Raw genomic sequence first — 20566 nt, forward strand, 5'->3', positions numbered from 1 at the left:
CTTTTTAAAATAATAAACAAAACAAAGAAGTTCCTTGACTTTTCAGAATTGTGAACATTCTCCTTGGCTTTGTGTCTCTAGGTCAGAGGAAGCATCGTGTTTCCTCCTTTCTGGCGGCTCTCAACCCACCCGATGAATCCCAGTCCCAGCAAATGCTGCCATCATGTGTCCTCCCCTCCGATGTCCATCAAGAAGTCACCCTCCCAAGTCCACAAGGGAACGCTTGAATGAGCACAGCCCTGGGAAAGACTCATATTACCTCAATATGGTGACATTGTTGAACTAGTCTACCAGTGACTATGCCAATAACTCCTGCTGAGGATACATTGCTTCAGACATTATCAATACCTGTGTCCATGGGCCAGCAAGATAGCTCAGCCCACCAGGGAACCTGCCACCAAGACTACATAAATTCCAACTTCAGAACCCAATAGTGGAAAGAGAACTGCCCCTGCAAGTTGTCCTCCAACATTCATGCACGCACGTGTGTACACACACATAATAATAATAGTAGTAGTAATAATAATAAACAATACTTGAGCCCACAATAATTATGGATAATTAGGTAGAGATGGTGTTTCTGTTTTTACACATGGGAGGAGTATAAAGTAGAGAGTGGGTTTGTCAAAAAGCAAAAATGTAAACGTGGCACTGAGCTAGGTTCAGGTCTTAAGTTTCAGCACTAATGCCTTCGAGTGTGGTGTTCACACTCTCCCCAGCCTTGCCTTTACCAGCTGAGGAAAGAAATCAATGAGATTCATTCCATAAAGTGTGAAAATCAAACAAATTATGTATTAAAAGTCTTGATCCATGCTGCTGTGTGGAGCATGCAATAACCTTGCAGAGTCTGTTGACCATGAGAAAACCAAACCTAGCCTGGGTAGCAAATGACTGGGAGGAATAAGTGAGGAAAGCTCAAAGCTGGAGAAATAGCTGGACAAGGGCTGGGGACAGAGCTAGGAGAATGCTTGTCTAGTGTCCAAAGCCCTGGGTTTGATCCCTAACACTACATAAAAGCTGGGTATGTTAGTCTACACCTGCAATCCCAGCACGTAGCAAGTAATTTGCAAATACCTAACAAGTTCCAAAACAACCTGGGCTACAAGAGACCATGTATTATTAAATAGGTAGGGAGGGAGGGAGGGAGGGAGGGAGGGAGGGAGGGAGGGAGGGAGGGAGAGAGAGAGAGAGAGAGAGAGAGAGAAACAGATAGATGATGATAGTAGATAGATAGATAGATAGATAGATAGATAGATAGATAGATAGATAGATGATAGATAGATGATGATGATGAAGATAGATAGATAGATAGATAGATAGATAGATAGATAGATAGATAGATAGATGAGAGAGAGAAAGAGAGAGAGAGAGTAAGACTTTAAGACTTTATCTGGCTAGTTAAATAGGGATGTGATTATCATTAATCTTATGTCTGAAAATATCCCAAGCTTTGATTAGCAACTAAACAGATGTCAATCAACAGATTATCACTCTTGAAAGTGTGCTTCCCTCCCAAATACAGTCATGAATACTGATACCTTCAACTTGAGGTCTTGAAATGTGGTAGCAATTTAAAATGTAACTACTGAAGTATTTATCTTATTCTAACCTTTCCATTACTCACCTATGCAGTTCTGTAGCATCTTAGAGCTTTGTCTGCGACAGCCTCAGTATCTCCAGATGGAATTGAACTCCTATGAATTAGCTACAGCCTTAGGTCGTGAGGCTGCTTTCCATTCCCAGTGTAGGGTGACTTTGAACTTCTGAATCCCATTCCTCTACCTCCAGAGTTCGGGATTACAAGCATGTGGCACCACCCTTGGTTTATGGAATGCTGTGGTAGAATTTAGGGCTTCATGCATTCTGACTAAGCACATTACCAACTCAGCTATATCATTAGCCCCCTGTGTGTGTGTGTGTGTGTGTGTGTGTATGTATGCAGTGAATCTCTTTATATTAAAAATTGATGAGAATAGTGCTTTGTAATTTTAGATACCAGACCTTTTCTGTCTTTAAAAAAATTCATAAAATTTTATGGCAAATAATTAATTTATTTTCACCACTATATTCCTCAGATAATATCTAACCATCAAGATGGATCATAGCCAAGCCACCTTCAAGTCAATAAAATATTCAGCTCAACAAATAGCTTCTAGTCTGAGGTAAGCATTAAAGCAAATCAGTCTCTTGGAGAAACAAAATTATCAAAGTCAGGGGTCAAATGTTGTGTAAATATCTTAAAGTAGATTTACTTTCTTAAATTCTAGAGTTTCTAGGTAAAAAATAATCATGGCCTTTGTCTGTATTTCTGTTTCACAGTTAATTGATTCAATGGGTTATGAACACCCAAGGGGGTTCTGAGAATTAATTAGGTTTTGTCTGGGCTTTGTGCCTAAGTATGAGTGGGCACATGTGACCACATGGAACATATCGTCAGTGCTATCCAGCTACGTTCACACACTCCACATGTGTAGGAAAATCACTGTACCAAGCAGCTTGCCCTTAGAAAGTTAATAATTGAAAACAAGGGAGGTGGGGGATGGGAAGATGGCTCAGTTCAATTCCCAGAAATCCGGTGGGGTTTGGGAGGAGGCAGGTTTTGTAGTGTACTTGTAATCCCAGTGCCAAATCAGTGGTGAGGAGGAGACATGTGGATCCCTGGAGCTTACTGACCTACTTGGAGAGTGCTTGTCTCGAAAAAATGTGTGTGTGTGTGTGTGTGTGTGTGTGTGTGATATCCAGGGCTGATCTGGCTTCTACACACACATGCACACACTCACATGTATGCAAACAAACATGAACACGCATAAAGAATAAAGACAGAGTGTAAAAGATTTTTGAAATGCAGTCATCCTGCAAAGATTATTATTTCCAAGGCATTTCATACAATGCAATGCTTACCTTTAGATTACATACCCAAAAACAAATGCCTGGACTCCCATGAGTTGGGTCTGACAGATACATCACGCTCATTGAGTAGCAATGATGATCCGTTTTATATCAAGCCCTAAACTACACCTTTACAAGGTTCTTCCTCAAGAGGAGCCCAGTCTGGTGAAAATTTCAGAAAGGAATGAAGAGCAACTGCTATACAGTAGCAACTATGGTGGTACCAAAGAAATTACTCACTCCCTCAAACAGAGACAGAAACGGCCTTCTAATTTCCTCGAAGAGAAATACACTGTAACAATATTTATGTGTTAAAAGTAACAAATGGCCACAAATAAAATGATCACAATGTAGTTTATTTAACCAAAGATACTAAATATTGCCATCTTGACTTATAGAAACATTAATGAAATGGGGTCTTGCTTTATAGCCGAACGCATGTAGAAAATCAACAAAATAGACAAAACTTTATCCAAAATAACCAAAGGCATAGAGAGAATATCCAAACTAACAAAATCAGAAAGGAAAGAGGGAACATAACAACAGACATGAAGAAAATCCAGAGAATTATCAGGTTATATTTCGAAAACCTGTACTCCACAAAGTTGAAAAACTTAAAGGAAATGGACAACTTTCTGGATAAATATCACTTACCAAAATTAAATCAAGACCAGATAAGCAAATTAAGCAGACCTATAACTGCTTAAGAAATAGAAACAGTCATCAGAATTCAAAAAGATTTTCAAAGAACTAATACCAATACTCCTCAAATTGTTTCATACAATAGAAACAAACAGAAGGAACATTGCCAAACTCTTTTTATGAGGCTACAATTACCCTGATACCCAAACCACAGAAAGACATTACTAAGAAAGAGAATTACAGACCAATCTCACTCATGAACATTGATGCAAGAATACTAAATAAAATACTGGCAAATAGAACACAAGAACACATCAGAACCAACACCCACCATGATCAAGTTGGCTTCATCTCACAGATGCAGGGATGGTTCAACATATGAAAATCTGTCAATGTAATCCACCATATAAACAAACTGAAAAATAAAGTCAACAAGATCATCTCATTAGATGATAAAAAAGCTTTCAACAAAATACAACATCACTTCATGATAAAGGTCTTGGAGAGAGCAGGGATATAAGGAACATACCTAAACATAATTAAGGCTATATACAGCAAGCCAACAGCCAACATCAAACTAACTGGAGAGAAACTCACAGTGATCCCACTGAAAGATACCAAATATTGCCATCTCAATGTATGAAGCATTAATGAGATGAGGTCTTGCTTTATAGTCAAACGTATTCCCAGGATTGCCTCAAACTTGCAATCCCCCAGCCTCAGAGTGCTGCAGTTGCCCATGTACAGTTTAGTAAGTCTCTGCGTTCATGTCTCTCGGCTAGGTCATGTTGACCCTGTGTGTGACTAATGCCCACGGCACAGCTCGATGTGGAGCACATTTCCAGAGCTCAGTGGGTGTCATCTTGGACAGCATAGCTCCGGAGTTCAGGGCCACTAGTAGCCCAGACACAGCATGATGTCAAAGAAGAGACTCACAAATTGATTGGACTCCTTGAGGCAGAAACTGTTTTTCACAAGGTGGGCTCAGTTCACGCTTCGTGACTGGATGAGGGTGTGTGAGTGACTGGATATGAAGGGGTGGGTGACAAGTGTCATCCTGACATGCAAATTACACAGTAGTGCAGAATATAATAAGCAAGGATGCGGCTGGGCCCGGGGCTCAGCTGTCAGAGCACTTGCCTAGCATGTACAAAACCCTGCCTAGATTTGATCCACAGTTCCACATAAACTAGGCATAATGACACATACTTATAATCCCAGACAAGGGGACTGGAAGCTCAAGATTGTCAGGGGCTGGAGAGATGGTTCAGCAGTTAAGAGCACAGGCTGTTCTCTCAGAGGACTTGAGTTCAATTCCCAGCACTAACAAAGCTGTTGGCAATCATCTGTAACTCCAGTTCCAGGGGATCTGGCACCCTCACACAGTCGTACATGCAGACAAAACAGCAACACATGTAAAAATAAACATGCAATGGTTGTCCTCAACTACACATTGAGTTTGAGGCCAGCCTGGGCTACAAAGCAAGTTCCAGAACAGCCAGAGTTAAACAGTGAAACCCTATCTCAAAACACCACCCACCGAGAGAGAAAGAGAGAAGAGAGAGAGAGAGAGAGAGAGAGAGAGAGAGAGAGAGAGAGAGAGAGAACCAAGCTGGATGACCAAATTTGAAACTTAATCCCAGGGACCCACATGCTAGAAAGAGAACACTAATTCCTACAAATTGTACTGTGACCTCTACACATATTCTGTATAAGTTCGCAAATACACACAATAAATGTAAAACATGATGTATTAAAGGTGGCTGACTAGGGGCTGGAGAGATGGCTCAGCGGTTAAGAACACAGGCTGCTCTTGCAGAGGACCCAAGTTGGATTCCCAACAACCACAGGGTAGGGAGGCTCACGACCACCTGTTACTCCAGTCCCAAGGAGTCCAGTGCACCTTGTACAGTGATTCTGACAGCTAGACCTGGGTACATCCAGCCTATGAATGACCACTGTGTAGTGTCAGACACTCGTTTGTCTTCCTCTGATAGCTACCCCGCTGAGTTCAAAGCTTGGTGTCATGGATCTCTTGCTTTGGGAAGTTGGTACCCAATCAAAGACTCCATGCTTTCTCAGATGAAGGTATCCTTGGGGGGAACATCATGCAACAGACTTCTCATCAGAGATCCAGAGCAAGCAAGAAATCATTGAACCCACAAACAGATCTCTTTGTTATGACCCAGTCTCCTTTTCCCATTGGTCAGTTTTCAGGCCAAGTGTGTTGGCTTGAACAAGACTGACCCCTGTAGTCTCATATGTTTGACTACTTGGTCCCCAGTTGGTGGAAACGTTTGCAAAGATTTGGGCAGTGTTGTCTTGTTGAAGGTGTATCATTTGGGAAAAACTGTGAGATTTCAAAAAACCTCTTCCAATCCTACTGTGCGTACTGCCTCCGTGTGTGGGTTTTAGATGTTTTAGCTGTTCGTGCCAGCACACTTTGGTTCTGCCGTCATGAACTCCAACCCTCAGGAACTGTAAACTCCATTAAACCTTTCCTTCTAAAATTGTCTCTGTCATGGTGTCTTATCAAAGCAATAGAAAAGTAATTAAGACAGTAGGCAATGTCATTTTTCTTTTCAAAGCCGTTCAAAAACTGTGTACCCCATCCCGAAACAGAATCCCTATCCTCACAGTGATTTCCAGGGGCCCAGGTGATCCATGCTCCATTTCCCACTCCTTTCTCCCCAGCTCCCTGTTCATTATGCCCATACCTAGTTTTCCTGCTGGTCTCTAGCCAAACTGAGTGGACTCTTGCTTCGGGGCCTTCGCATTTGCTGTTCCCAAATTCCAGAATGTTCTTCTTAGTTCCATGTCCTTCAGGCATCTACTCAATATCATTTTTGTATTTCTTGACCATCTATCTATAGTAAATCCTCCTTGTCCCTCTCAAGGCCTGTCATTTTATTCTGCTCCTTAGCACTCACCACCATGTAATATCTAGGTGGCTATTAATTCGCTACATGTGTCTCCAAAACGCCGGCAACCCCGAGAGAAGAGATCTCATCTGTTCACTGCTGTAGTGTCTGAGTTGCTAAGTTCACAACAGAGGCCTCGATCACAATCAAACCTCAATCACAAAGGACTTGATGGCACTGAGAAGATATCAGTAGGTTAAATGTTTGCTATACAAGCGTTAGGACCTGTAGGGAATTACATCTGGAAGCTCATTTTCAAAGATGCCTCCAGCCAGCTTAGGTCCAGTTGCTGCTGAATATAAAACGCTAGACTCCACTTAATGCCTCCTAGCCCAGCTATCCAACACGTGCACACACACACACACACACCACGCACACACACACACAACACGTACACACACACACAACAAGTACACACACACAACAAGTACACACACACAACACGCACACACACAACACGCACACACACACATCTAGAAATGTAAAGTAGAAAATTACTCATAGCAAGCTAACCTGTAAGGTCATCTGCCTGACAAGTTCTACAGTGAACAGGATGTAAAATGGTAGCAACAAAGCCACACTTGATGTTGTTGTTGTTGTTGTTAAGAAAAGAGCATACTAAACAACACAGAGAAAGTAAGACCTAGATGATGTATTGGTCCCTTCTGGTTGTTAAACAGAAAGAGGAAGGGCCTGGTGTTAGGGTTTAGAAACTGTTCCCTTACTAATTGTCCCTGCCTGCCATTGTAAGGCTTGACACCAGCCTTGCAAAGTTGTAAGTAAAACTGCTTCTCCAGAACTCTTATTATGAAGAGGGGACTCTTGTTTCTCACAGGCCCGAGTTAACTCTCCAGAACGCACGCACACACCACACACACACACACACACACACACACACACACCCCGCTAGGCATGCTAGTGCATGCTTGTGATCCCAGTGATGGAGAGGTGGAGGCCGGAAAACTCTTGGAGTCTGCGGAGAATTCCAGGCCAGTGAGAGGTCGGGTCTCAAGAAACAAGTTCAATGTCTCCTGAGAAATATGTGAGATTGACCTCCTTCATGCACACCCACGCACACAATGCACACACCCCACACTCACCCGTGACGACCGTTTCGTTTGTCACTTGGAAGCATTTTTGCCTAGTGAATCCTGGCATTCCCTTCACTTTGGAGAACAGCTCTGTGAAGCGGCCCCCGTTATGACCCCTACATTATTGTCATTTTATTTTATTTTTTCTATTTTCAAATGGAAAGACACAGCGTGTTTTGCCTGTCTTGTCTATCTGTGCACTGCAGGCTGCAGTGCCTGCAGGGGGCAGAAGAGAGTGCCAGATGCCCTGGGACTGGAATCACAGATGGTTGGGAGCCGTCCTGTGAGCGCTAGGAATGGAGCCTGGCTCCTCTGGAAGAGCAGCCGGTGTACCTAGTGGCAGAGCCATCTCTCCAGGCCCAGTTGTTGCTACTTTAAAAATAGTGAAAGCCAGCTGTGTGTGCAACAGTTGTCTGCCGAGAGAGGGGTTGGTCAGCTGCGGCCTGAAGTCCGCATCAAACCCACTATCTGTTTTCATGTGCCCTGTGAGCTAAGAATGTGGATTTTTTTGTTGTTGTTCTGTTTTTGTTTATTTCAAGTGGCTGTGGAAAAGTCACAGCAACAATAATAATTTGTAATGTGAAATTTGCATGCAATTCTCATGTCGGTGTCTGCATTTAAGTGCTCGCTGGGACATGGTGTGCTCATTTTTTCTTGTCTTGGCTGATTGTGCGATACATCGTCAGATGAACAATCGCAGCAAAGAGCAGATGGTCTATGAAACATAAATCTTTCCAACCATTTGTGACAGATGTTTCCAGGTTCTCTGGCTTAGAGCAGGGCATAGCGATTGAAAAGTAAAGGCAGGGCTGGCAAGATGGCTCCGTGGGTAAATGCACTTGTCACCAAGCCTGACAGTCTGAGCTCTGTCCACAGAACCCAAATATTAAAGAGAAGACTGTTCCCCACCCCCAGACTCCCAACACGTATGCATGCAAACTCTTTTGTTGTTTTTGTTTAAGGTGAGACGCTGTAAAGGATCTCCACCATAAAATGATATAAGCCTCCATGTCTTTATCAGTTGTGGTAGGGAGATCCCAACGGCAAACCTACGCAGCCCCTCCCACCCTGGATAGACAGAACCTGGGGCTGAACTCCAATCAATACGAGGTGCCTGATTTGGGTCGTCAACTTGACCCCATCTGAAATCAGTGAGAGCCCAAGCTGTTGGACACTCCCTAGCCCTGGCCCTGCTGCTCTCCCTCATTCTCCTTCCAAAGGTCACGTGTCCTGTCGCTGGTCGTACTTCACTTCCAGACATCCACCCTCCTGAGCTGAATGGCTGCGTTATTCTCTTCTTTTCCACACATGACAGTCGTCGTTCAACGATGAAGACCCTGTCCTGTGAGCAAGCTTACTAAACTCCTTTTAATCTCTACGTCCGTTCTCCCCGCTCTGCTCCCTTAGAGAGCCCTGACTGGTACACAGTGGAACTGAAAACTGCAGCAAGGCGTCACTGCCGTGGCTGTGTTCCCTGATGGAAGGTTCTACAACAGCAGACCGGAAGCACCACGCTGTCAGCTGACCGTGGGAGGGGATCGTGAGCAGGAACCGGGGTGGCCTCTGAGAGACTGGGACAGCTCACAGTAGATGAGAAGCCAGTGTTCTCTGTGTCAGTGTCCGTACATAAGTGTTTGTGAGACACGGAGTCGTGACCCACAGCGACTGTGACAAGAAATAGGTATTATTGCAAGCCACTAAGTGTGTGGTCATTCATCCACACACTGGAAAACCAATACAGCTACACAATTCAGAGCTTGAGCTGTGATTAACATCCTCGGCCTTCTCAGGTTCCTCCTCAAGCCCTGTGCCCCAATGCTCAGTCATTGAGGCTGCCAATCAACAGAATGGATCTCCACAGGCCTCTCCTGACACTGTGGTTCTGCAGATGTAACCTGAGACTGAAATCTGACCCCAGCATCCTGCCTGAGTCTCATCTCTGAGCAACAAGTTAAAAAGGAAGTAAAGTAACCATGAGCGGAAGTGGTTGGAAATAAAGTGACCACAGAGTGGGTGATAAGTGGAGATGTCTGTGTGTTAAGCATACACACTGTTCTGGCTGGGCCACAGACGTGTTTGCCAGCTAGACTGTTGAAGGTAGGGATCCTAGGTAGGCCTGTGATGGAAGCCTATAATCCCAGCAATAAGGAGGCGGAGGGAGGAGGATCATTTCTTTTCTTGTTTGTTTGTTGTTTGTTTTTTGAGACAGGGTTTCTCTGTGTAACAGCTCTGGCTGTTCTAGAACTCACTCTGTAGACCAGGCTGGCCTCAAACTCACAGAGACCAAAGATGTGCACCACCACGCCCATTATTTCTAAAAATTTTAACTTGTTAATTAAACACAATATTTTTAAAGAACGTATAAGCTGTCCACATTTTCAGTTGTATTTTTCCAGATGAATTCCAGAGGACAACCTTTTAAACAAAACATACACACGTGCACATGCATGCACCCAGACGGTGGTTATAACAGATCGTGCTCTCGGTGTGTTCTCTGCGCTCACAGTTTGCTTGTGTCCTGATAGTTCATTACCTGATTGTCAGGGGTCATGAGCATCCAGAACAAATAAGCAGACTGCAGCTCTGCAGCTCCGTGATTTGCGTGGGGACTGTACCTCTGACAAGATCTGTTCTGTCTGTCAGAGGCGGAGCCACAGACAAGTCAGGACCTGTGGGTGTTTAAAATGGAGGAGCATTGAGCTGGGTGCAACTGGAACACTTGCCGAGGCTTCCCTGTCTGTAAGAGGAAAGGGAAGCAGAAGAGAAAAGGATTTCTACAAGGGGGTTGTCAGAAAACAGTTAGAGCTGGGCGTGGCGGTGGCGCACTCAGGCGGGTGGAGATCTGTGAGGTAGAGCCAGCCTGGTCTATGGTCTAGGAAGTGAGTTCTGGAACAGCTAGAGATGCACAGTGAGATCCTGTCGTGGGTAGCGAGGCAGGGAGAGCAACTTAGGCCCTTGGGAAAACCTATCCAACTATATGATATTTCTGTAAACACATTTCATTTTTAGAATAACATCGTCAAATAAACCATGAAGCAAAAACTGTTTTGTAAATCATGTTTGTATCTTCTTAATACAATCTTCCTAAATAGAAATGTAAAAGTTCAACTACATAGTGAGTTCAAGGCTAGTGTGGTCTAAGGAAAAGAATAATTAGGACCCAGCACTCGGGAGGCAGAGGCAGGCGGATCTCTGGGAGTTCGAGGCCAGCCTGGTCTACAAGAGCTAGTTCCGGGACTGGCACCAAAGCTACAGAGAAACCCTGTCTCGAAAAACCAAAAAAAAAAAAAAAAAAAAAAAAAAGAATAATTAGGAGCTGGGCAGTGGTGGTGCACACCTTTGATCCCAGCACTCAGGAGGCAAAGGTAAGTGGGTCTCTGTGAGTTCAAAGCCAGCCTGGTCTACAGAACGAGTTCCAGCATAGCCAGGGCTACACAGAGAAACCCTGCCTCACAAAGCAAAAATAAAGAAAGAAATAATAACTAGGGAGTTGGAGGATCGGCTCAGTGATTCTGAGTCCTTGTTGCTCCTGTAGAGAGCCTAGGTTCAGACTCAGCACAAACTTGGTGCCACCTGGCGTCGTGGGTACCTGGGCACGTGCACAGCATGCAAACACACATGTCACCAGGGTATGCACACATACAGAATAGAGTAAATCCATCTTCAAAGGAAATGCTTAAAGAATGATCAATGAAGTAATATCAAGAAGATTTTTTTTATATTTTCAGTTTCAAATTTCCAGATAAATTCCAATAAAGTATTTTCAAAATTACTATAATTTGTTCCACTGGGGGAGGTGAATTCAGAAAAATACCTTTGTACCCTCAGGTCGTCAGGTCTCATACGTGGCACAGATGCACAAAGATGAACAAACTACTCAGGTTTGACCATTGATTAGCCCCAGCTGGTATTAAAAATGGAAGGAAGGCCTTTCCTGTCAGCATCTCATGACAACGACGTTCTTACTCCCAGGAGGACTTCATGACCCAGATAGGAGGAAACACAGTAAGACTTTGAGCTTCCTATAACACTATCCATGAACAGACAGATGTTCCTCTGTTTGGGCACCATTTCTGTGTACCAAGGTCTAGGGATAAATAAAAAAGATTTAAGACAGGGCCACACATACCATATGTTCCCAAGCGGATCGCAGCATGAACACACAGGTTACCTGTGACCTCCAAACAAGCATGAACAGAAAATAGAAATAACCTGACAGACGGCTTGCTAGGATTTGTCCTGGATAGACCAGGTTTATTCCCACAGGACATTGTTTCCAGGCAGCGGTTGGCGTGTGAAAAGAGCACTTTCGTCGGCCGTGCCGATGATTTTAAGTAGGGAGAGAACGTGGTGATTCCAATGGGAAATGAAACAGCGAGCTTCTGAAGAGGGCAGTGAGGTGGGCTCTCCCATAGGCTGTCAGCCGGCACGTCTCGGGAGGAGCGTAGCATGAAGAATCATCTGCAGGAAAGTTGTTAGGTGGGAGTCTGTGCCCTTTGACATCCACGAGGTTCGTGTGAATCAGAACGAGCACTTGTGGAGTTAATTAAACTCAGGAAGCCTCGCTTCCTCGTTTGTAAAAGCTGTAAACAAATACATATACTCTATATGGTCACCTAGGTGTTGTCTCAGTAAGGCAAATAAAACCACCGAGTCCTTGATTACACGGTGTGCTCAGTAGAAATGTCTGATTCTGCATAGTCATTTTGACTACCAACATGTATTCTGTAGAATGACTTCAAAGGCTTCAGAATGAATTTTCAGTCACTTCTTGTCAATAGCCCAAGCTCCGTTTCTTATCTGGTTTTATCTCAAACTTTTCATCAGGATTTTTCTCCTTGTTCAGTCATTTCCTGTTAGAATATAAAGGGCTAAATCTCATATCTTGAGCAATGATAAACAGGAGTGAACATCTTCCACCCAGAAAGCAGCTCCGTCCCACCAGAGCAGAGGCTGATGATGGGCCTCTTCTCTCTCACATCCGTGAGATCAGACTCCCGTCTTCACAGTTCAGTCACATGACTTCCACATCAGCCAACAAATATTCTTCCTCTGGAATTTTTAGGCTATACATTGTTTTTATTTGTTTTTTCTGTTGGTTTTGGTTGGGTTTTTTTAACAGGGTCTCAGGTAGTGCAAGTTGACCTTGATCTCTCTAAGTAGACGATAATGACCTTGAAACCCTGGTTCTACTGCCTCCACCTTTCAGGGCAGAGATCATAGGTGTAGGTCACTACTCCAGCTGGAATCTTCGTTCTTCGATCTCCACACACATCTGGAAAAGAGTCTGTCAGTCCCTAAGTAGGGAAGAGCAAAGGAGGACCCTTGAGTCAAACAAACTGATCAACTTAGAAACCATCAATATATTGTTTTCCATCCATGAGTTTGATCCTTTTTCCAACCCATGGCGCTTTAAAATGCTTTTCTGTAGAGCTTGCTCATTTTGGAGTATTTCTTCCTTGTTAGCCTGTACGTCTGCTGCTACTATAACTGACTTTTTGTTTTGTTTTGTTTTTTATTTTTCAAAACAGGGTTTCTCTGTGTAGCTTTCTCCCTTCCCTCACTTTCATTCCTCCCTGGCCAGGAACTTCAGAGAATGTTACTAGAAATGACAATGGATTTGTGTGGTTTGATCCTGATCTTGTAGTTAATGTTTGAAACCTGCTGATAGTAGGAATTAACTTTGCTCTTGAAGGAAGTTCTCTGCGTTTTTCTGCTTTACTGAATATTTGTGAGTTTAGGTTTTAAGGGTTGTTTGCTTTGGTATTACTTTGGTTGTTTTGAGGCAGAAGTTCATGTAGCCAAGGCTGGCCTCTGATGTAGCTGAACTTGATCTTGAACCCCTAATCTTGCTGCGTCTCCCCTCACATACAGGGACTGTGGGTGTGTTCTTCCATGACTGACTTTCTGAGGTGCTGGGGATTAAGTTCAGACCTTTGGGCATGCTGGGCCAGCACTCTGCCAACTGGGTCGCAGCCCAGCTGCTAAGTATTTGTTTTTAATCATGAGTGGATGTTGTAGTTCACAAATCTATTTTCTGCAGCTATATGGGTAGGCTTAGGCTTTTGATCCATTAATCTAGTGAATGTATTAATCACATTTATAGTGTCCCCTTTCACCTTGTTTGGGACTTATGCCTCCATAGAGGTAAGATAAGATGGGGTGGCAATTTTCTTTTTTTCACACTGATCTTTATAGTTTTGATAGCTAGACCATAATAACCTCAATAAATTAATTACAGAGTTCCAACTTATTATTTTCTCCAGATAGAAGACTGCAGACGATCAGAATTATTTGTTGCTTAAATTGAATGAATGCTATCTCTTCTATACAAATAAGCTCCCAGCACCCCAGGTTCATCAAAGAGCCTACACCAGGAGAAAAGAGACCATGAAGCCTGGATTGGAGTAGAAGGAGTAACCAGCACCCGCTTCAAGCAACTAATACCAGGAGCACCACACAATGCCCATTTCTGGAGAATGGGTGACAGATGCAAGCTGAGCAGTGACCATAGCCCCAACTGCATGCTGACCGTGGGAAAGACGTCACCCACTGACGGCAAAGCTAGAGGAGTCTTTCTGGTGACAGGCTGGGTGAATTCTGGTTACAACAGTGGTGTTTGTAAAACTGATCAAATGAAGACAACATGGAAGGAGCATGCTCACGGGAGCCTCTAAAGGAACAGAACTGAAGGACGACTGTATCAAAGGGGGGCTTGCTAGACCGGCTTACAGGATACAGTTCAGGTAAGCCAACAGTGGCTGCCTCACGCTGGAGAGGAAGAGAATCCTGCAGTTGTTCAGTTCCCAAGCCTGGAGGTCTGAGCAGTCCAATTCTGATCTGAGGCCTGGAGAATTCCTGGAGAGCTACTGGTCTTCAGTCTATGGAAATCCGGATTAGGTCCTAAGATTGGTGGAGAAACCACAGCGACAGAGTTGGTGGAGCTGCCAGCAAGACTGAGGGCAATCAGGCAAAATCAATAAACAAAGTTTTCTTCATCCATGTCCTTTTGCCTGGGCTGCCACTAGAAGGTGCCACCAGCATCTAGTCAAGTCTTCCTGCTTCAAATAATCTGATTAAGAAAGTCCCTCCAGGAGTGCCAAGCTGTAGTGATATTTCAGAACACCTCTGTTGCAGTTTCTTCTGAGTTCTGCATCCAGAACAGCTTCAAGGCTGCTGACTGAGATGATCCAGCCTCACAGGATACTCCAGTCAGGATTTGACCATAATCCTAAATTTTCTTTGGGTCTCCATAAGATTATCAGTGTCCTCAATCAGCAGGAAGTAGCCTGGAAAACTACACCCACATTCCCAAAAAAATAGATTATGGATGTTTGTCTTCGTTTACTGTGTTGGTTACAGGTTGTTATGGATAATGGTCATGGAAAAAAAGGCTAAAGAAAGGAGATTAGATTCAGGGTCTTGTTTGGAAAAGACAAAAAGGGAAGTGCTGTGGGCTAATGCTTTTGTACGCTGTAAAAGTTTGTCACTCATATTGGTTTAGTAAAATGCTAATTGGCCAGTAGCTTCCAGGGGCCTTACAGTCTTCAGCGCAGTGTGTGTCTCTTTGTATGTTAATAAGCTATCAGGTGGCTGAGGTAGGTCCAGGTAGCTTCAAGATGGGTCCAGTTGACAGAGGAGCCAATTATGTGACTGAAGGATTGAAATGTTCAGCCTGACTCCTAATCTTAAGGGCAGAGAGACAGACTGGAGACCGAGTTCAGTCACCAGTGGCCAATAATTTCGTCAGCCACCCTCGGCTACTCAGACTCCCAGACTTCCATGCTCTGACGTAATTCTTGAAACAACTCAAGAATGTCTTGGCTCTTGGTTCGGGCATTCCAGTCCATTGCTGTTTGGTTCTGTTGATCTGCAGCCTGTGCAGGAGCTCAGTGAGAAGTGTGAGGCAGAGCAAAACTGCCCCCTGACATGTGACTGGGAAATGGGGTTGGGGGATAGAAGGAGAAAGAGGTAGAGAATGTCAGAGTCTTGATATCCCTTTCATGGTTACTCCCCAGTCAACTCCCTTCCATCACAAGGCTCCACCCTCTAAAAGTTCCAATAGAACCACAAGCAACTAACCAAGCCTCCACTACACAGACTTAGAAAGCAATGAGCGTCCAAACCATAACAGTTATCTATGTGAAGAAGTCTCCACAAAACCCCTGAGTGATAGGTGACTTGCCAATGCCTTTGTTTTGGAGAAAACATCCCGAGGAACTGCCATAAGAATCAGCCTGTCATTTCTCTACACACCAAGGACAGAAGTGGGGAGTGTGGAAGGAGGTCAAAGCTCCTTTTGGCCAAGAGTTGCCACGGCTGGGAATAACCAGTGAGTCAATGTCAGGTCTTAGGTAACCATCTCTCGTGGTGGCCATGACTGAGGGTCATGAGGCAGGGACAGCAAGAGGCTAGAGAAACAAATCACTTTGGTTCTGGAACCCAAGCTGCTGTAGTTTAAGGGAGTTGTCATCATTCACAATGAAGGAGCTTTTCTAACTGGTGTGGCCCTGGCTCACAGGAGGGGAGTGCTCTTAGCATCTCGGAGACAATGTTTCTGCACTTGGCGCCCTGCTGGACCTTACCCTGTGTGTCTACTCATCTGCCAGTCATGTGGCTCCTTTTGACATACCTTCCCACAAACCAATAAGGACCAGTGTTTCCCCGAGTTTACGAGCCACAGTCATAAACGTTCAATTATGAAGGGAGGGCACAATAACTCCTACTCTGCAGCCAGTCATTTAGAAATACACAGCATCTTGGCCTGATAAAGACTGTACTCCAAAGCATGGGCAGTCTTGTAGGACTGGATTAACCTGCAGGGTCCTTGCTCACTCCAGGGAGACAGTGTGATAATTCAGTGGAAATTAGTTTTTAAGATACCAGTTCGAGCCTGGGGATTTAAGGAGTTGGTTATTGGTGTGGAAATTCTTCCACATTTCTTCAGCAGTACTGAGGACACACAAGCATGTTTTCCTTTGATGAGAGAGAGTGGGAAATGTCACTCTTGGATTCTGTCTGGCGACAGGCAGTGTTCTCACCTGGGACTATTAAAAGAAAACAACTTAATTTAAATATGTAATAGACATAGACTGGTAGACTTGATTTGTTTTGACCTAGATAGAACATGAGCCTGTATAGAATGAGATTCGATAATTCTATTCCTTTATGATCATGACCTTTCGTGAGTGGGGTTGACAGTGTCCCCTGTCTATATGCTATGTGTTTCCAAAGGATAATATCTGCTAAGTGTGAGTGTGCAGAGTCACTTCCCCAAGGGTTTTGTGAAATAAAAAGCGGTGTTGTCTTATGTTGCTACGGGGCCTCCTTTTAGGACTTTGCGATTGACATCAGGCAGCTTAGAGCTTGTGAAAGGGACAGGAGAGGATTCTTACTATTGAGGTTGCATATTGCTGTGTGATACTATTCCCAGGGAACTGTGAACAACCAAGCACTCACCCCAGATATGGAGCCAACAACAGAACAGAGTGCAGTACCATCGAAGTCCAACTTGGTGAATCAAAAAGTTTTCTTAGGGTGACTTACATTAATATGGGTAAGGAGCTTACTTCTGAGATGGATGATTTTATTTTGGAGAAAATTGTTGCACAAAATGTATATTTTATTTCCTGTTTTTACATAGGTATGCAGGTGTGGTATGTACTCGTGTGTATATGCATTTACATGTGTTTGAATGCAGGGTTTTGTGGTTGTGCACGCATGCTCATGTGTTTGTGTGTGTGTGTGTGTATGTGTGTGTGTATGTGTGCATATGCATGCCTACATGGTGTGGTGTCTGAAGTTAAAGTAGGGTGCCATCTTTGGTGGGTCTCCACTTTCTATACTGAGGCAGAACATCTGAATGAACCCGGACCTTGCTTGTGTTTGGGCTGGTCTGGCTAGAAAGCTGGCTCCAAGGATTCTCATTCGTTGGGATTAAAAGTGGGCTGCCACCCCCACACAGCTCTTACATTCTGTGTGTATGATCTCCAGGGCTCGTGCTCGCATAGGAAGCACTTGGCCTGCTGTACCCTCTCCCCTTAATTAATTAAATACATTGAATGATGTATTTGTATGTGGCATACCTAGTCCTTCATGAGGACAGAGAAAGATGGTGCGTGTCCTGTTCTCTCATTCACTGTGTTCCCTTGAGACAGAGTTTCTTACTGAAGTTAGGCTATTAGCCTTCAAACTCTGTCCATCCCCGTCTCCACCTTCATAAGGCTGGTGTTACAGGCACTGACAGTCATGCCCCAGTGGAACTGAACTCAGATCCTCATGCCTGCACATTATCCTTACTTGCTATTTCCTCAGCTCTGAGGTATTTAATCTTTAAAACTTTAAACTGTGTGTGTGCTCATGCATGTGTTTGCCACTGCACACGTATGGAGTTCGAAGAACAACTTGTGGGAGTTGGAACTCGCCTTCTGCCGTGTGAGTCAAGAGACCAAATGCAGACTTGCTGGTAAGTGCCTTCACATGCTGGGCTATATCACTGGTTGGCAAAGTATTGAAGTTTTTTCATTAAAAAATATATTAATTGCTGGAGAAATTTCACTCAGTGTATTTTGATCATATGCACCCTCAACTCCTCCCCTTAACTCCTCCTAGATCTAGCCCTCCTCCTTACCCACCAACTTTGTGTTCTCTCTTATTTTTTTTTTTTACTTTGATATCCCATGGACTCCAATTTGTGCGATTTTCGTGTTAAAAAATGAGACAGGCCATGTGTGATGGAGCACACCTTAAAACCCAGCACTTGGGAACCAGAGGCAGGCAGATCTCTAAGTTTTAGAGCAGTCTGGGCTACACACAGAAACCCTGTCTCAAAAGAAGCAAAATTGGAGACAGAGAGACAGAGAGAGAGAGGAAGAAGAAGAAGAAGAAGAAGAAGAAGAAGAAGAAGAAGAAGAAGAAGAAGAAGAAGAAGAAGAAGAAGAAGAAGAAGAAGAAGAAAAGAAGGAGGAGGAGGAGGAGGAAGAGCCTAAAAAGAGGAGGAAGAGCCTAAAAAGAGGCTGGAAGATCAGTGGGTACTGTAAAAGGAAACTGATCATGGATCAGAGAAGATGTCCTCTTGGGGGATGGAGACCACCCTTGGAAAGGCCCCGTAACTCGGCAATTCTGTGTAGACACTGGGAACTATTCCTTAAAGCCTGGGGTAGTTTGGCAACTTAGAAAGAGGAGCTTCATTGTCCTCCCCTAAAACCCAAAGCTATAGAGACCTGGATTAGAAATTTAAGGGTTAAAAGACATTTATAATTTGGTGGCCTGGGCAGCTATTCCTCATTCCTAATTCTTCAAAATGGTTTTATGGGAAAAGGGAGGAAAATAAAGAAAAGAAAAATGATTTTTGTTATGCTATCACATGGTAAATTTTTGAGCATAAAATTTTATTAAAACTCTGTAATGACTTACCATTTATTGGAAGGAGATGTAAATTTAATGGTTCTCTTTGAAGTAATATTTCCATTCTCCAGCCTTAGCTTCTTTTCAACGGCCAAGTCAATTCAAGGTCCTTTGGTATAAGCAATAAGAATATTGCTTAACGGGTGTTTTTAAAGGAGTGCAGAGGGGCTGGAGAGATGACTGAGCAATTAAGAGCACTGGCTGCTTTAGTGGAGGGCCCAGCTTCAGTTCCCCAAACCCAGTGGTGACTAACAAGTGAGGGCACATGCTTACACACAGGCAAAACACTAAACATAAAATACATCTAAATTTTTTAAATGACGATCGGGTACCTTCCGCTTGGAACTGGGGGCGGGGATGGGGGCGGAGCAGAAGAGGAGGAGGAATTGTGGGATTAAGGAGGGGTCAAGGGAACCAGAAGAGCATGCCCCGCCCCCAGTCAGCTAAGCAGGAATCATGGGGGCTCACAGAGACTGAAGCAGCAACCCTGCACGGGTCTGTGTGAGGTCCTCTGCAAATATCATGACGGTTGACTTGGTGTTTTGAGGAGACAGTGGGAATAGGGGTGACCAGATTCTTGTGCCTGCTCTTGTGACCCCTCTCCTCCTACTGAGTTGCCTCACCTAGCCTTGATGTGAGGGGTTTGTTCTTTATCTTATTGCGTCTTGCTGTACTGTGTCCAGGTCTTGCCCCTGGTCAGCCTGCTCTTTTCTGGGGTGGGGGCAGCATAGAGGATTGGGGGACCACTGGGAGGAGTGGAAGGAGGGAAATTTTTGGTCAGGATCTATTGTATTAGAGAAGACTAAATTTAAAAAGAAATTAATTATGAATTTTTTTAAAAAAGAATAAAAAGAGCAAAATGAAATAAGGCCAGGTGGCTTGTTCCTGAAATCCCAGCCTTCAGGAGGATGAGGCAGGAGGACCAGGAGTTCTAAGTCAACCTGATTACAAAGAATCCTGTCCTGAAATAAATAACAAAATAAGGCACTGACTTCCTTTTGCATTTAAATTTCTGTATAACATGCGTGGCCCACTATAAGGCTGCTCCGGGACAGGGAAACACCGCCACGGTGCACATGGAGTTTAAAGGCTGGTGATGAAGAGCTCGGTATCAGAAGTGGAATTGGGAGCCGGAGTGCTTGGGTTTGTGGCCTCTGCCAGGTACCCTTGGCCAGATGAGTTCACTCTGTTGGGACACAGCTTGCTCAGGGGTAAAACAGACACAATGATAAATGCCCTTCTCGTGGAATTGCGAAGATGGTGAATGAATCAGAAGCACACCGAGTACCTGACTAATGTGAGCAGACACTTGTTCATGTGTGTGTTCACTCACCACATGTGTAATGGGCACCTGGTAGGTGATGTAATAGTGGAACTCTGTGAATAGAACAGACGTACACAACGCCAGCCTGTGGGAACACGGCTCCGGTCAGAAGCACAACGGATACATTCTGAAGCCAGAAGCTCAATAAGGGCCAGATGTTTTTATGTGACTAATGAGATAAAAAGATCATAAAAGGCAAAGATGTGGCTCAATTGGTAGAGGGCTTGCCTAGCGTGCACAACTCTCTGGGTTCAATTCCTACCACCACAGAAAGCAGGAGTGGAGAATTTTTG

Source organism: Chionomys nivalis, chromosome 21 (genome assembly GCF_950005125.1).
Source record: "Chionomys nivalis chromosome 21, mChiNiv1.1, whole genome shotgun sequence".
Classification (NCBI taxonomy): domain Eukaryota; kingdom Metazoa; phylum Chordata; class Mammalia; order Rodentia; family Cricetidae; genus Chionomys; species Chionomys nivalis.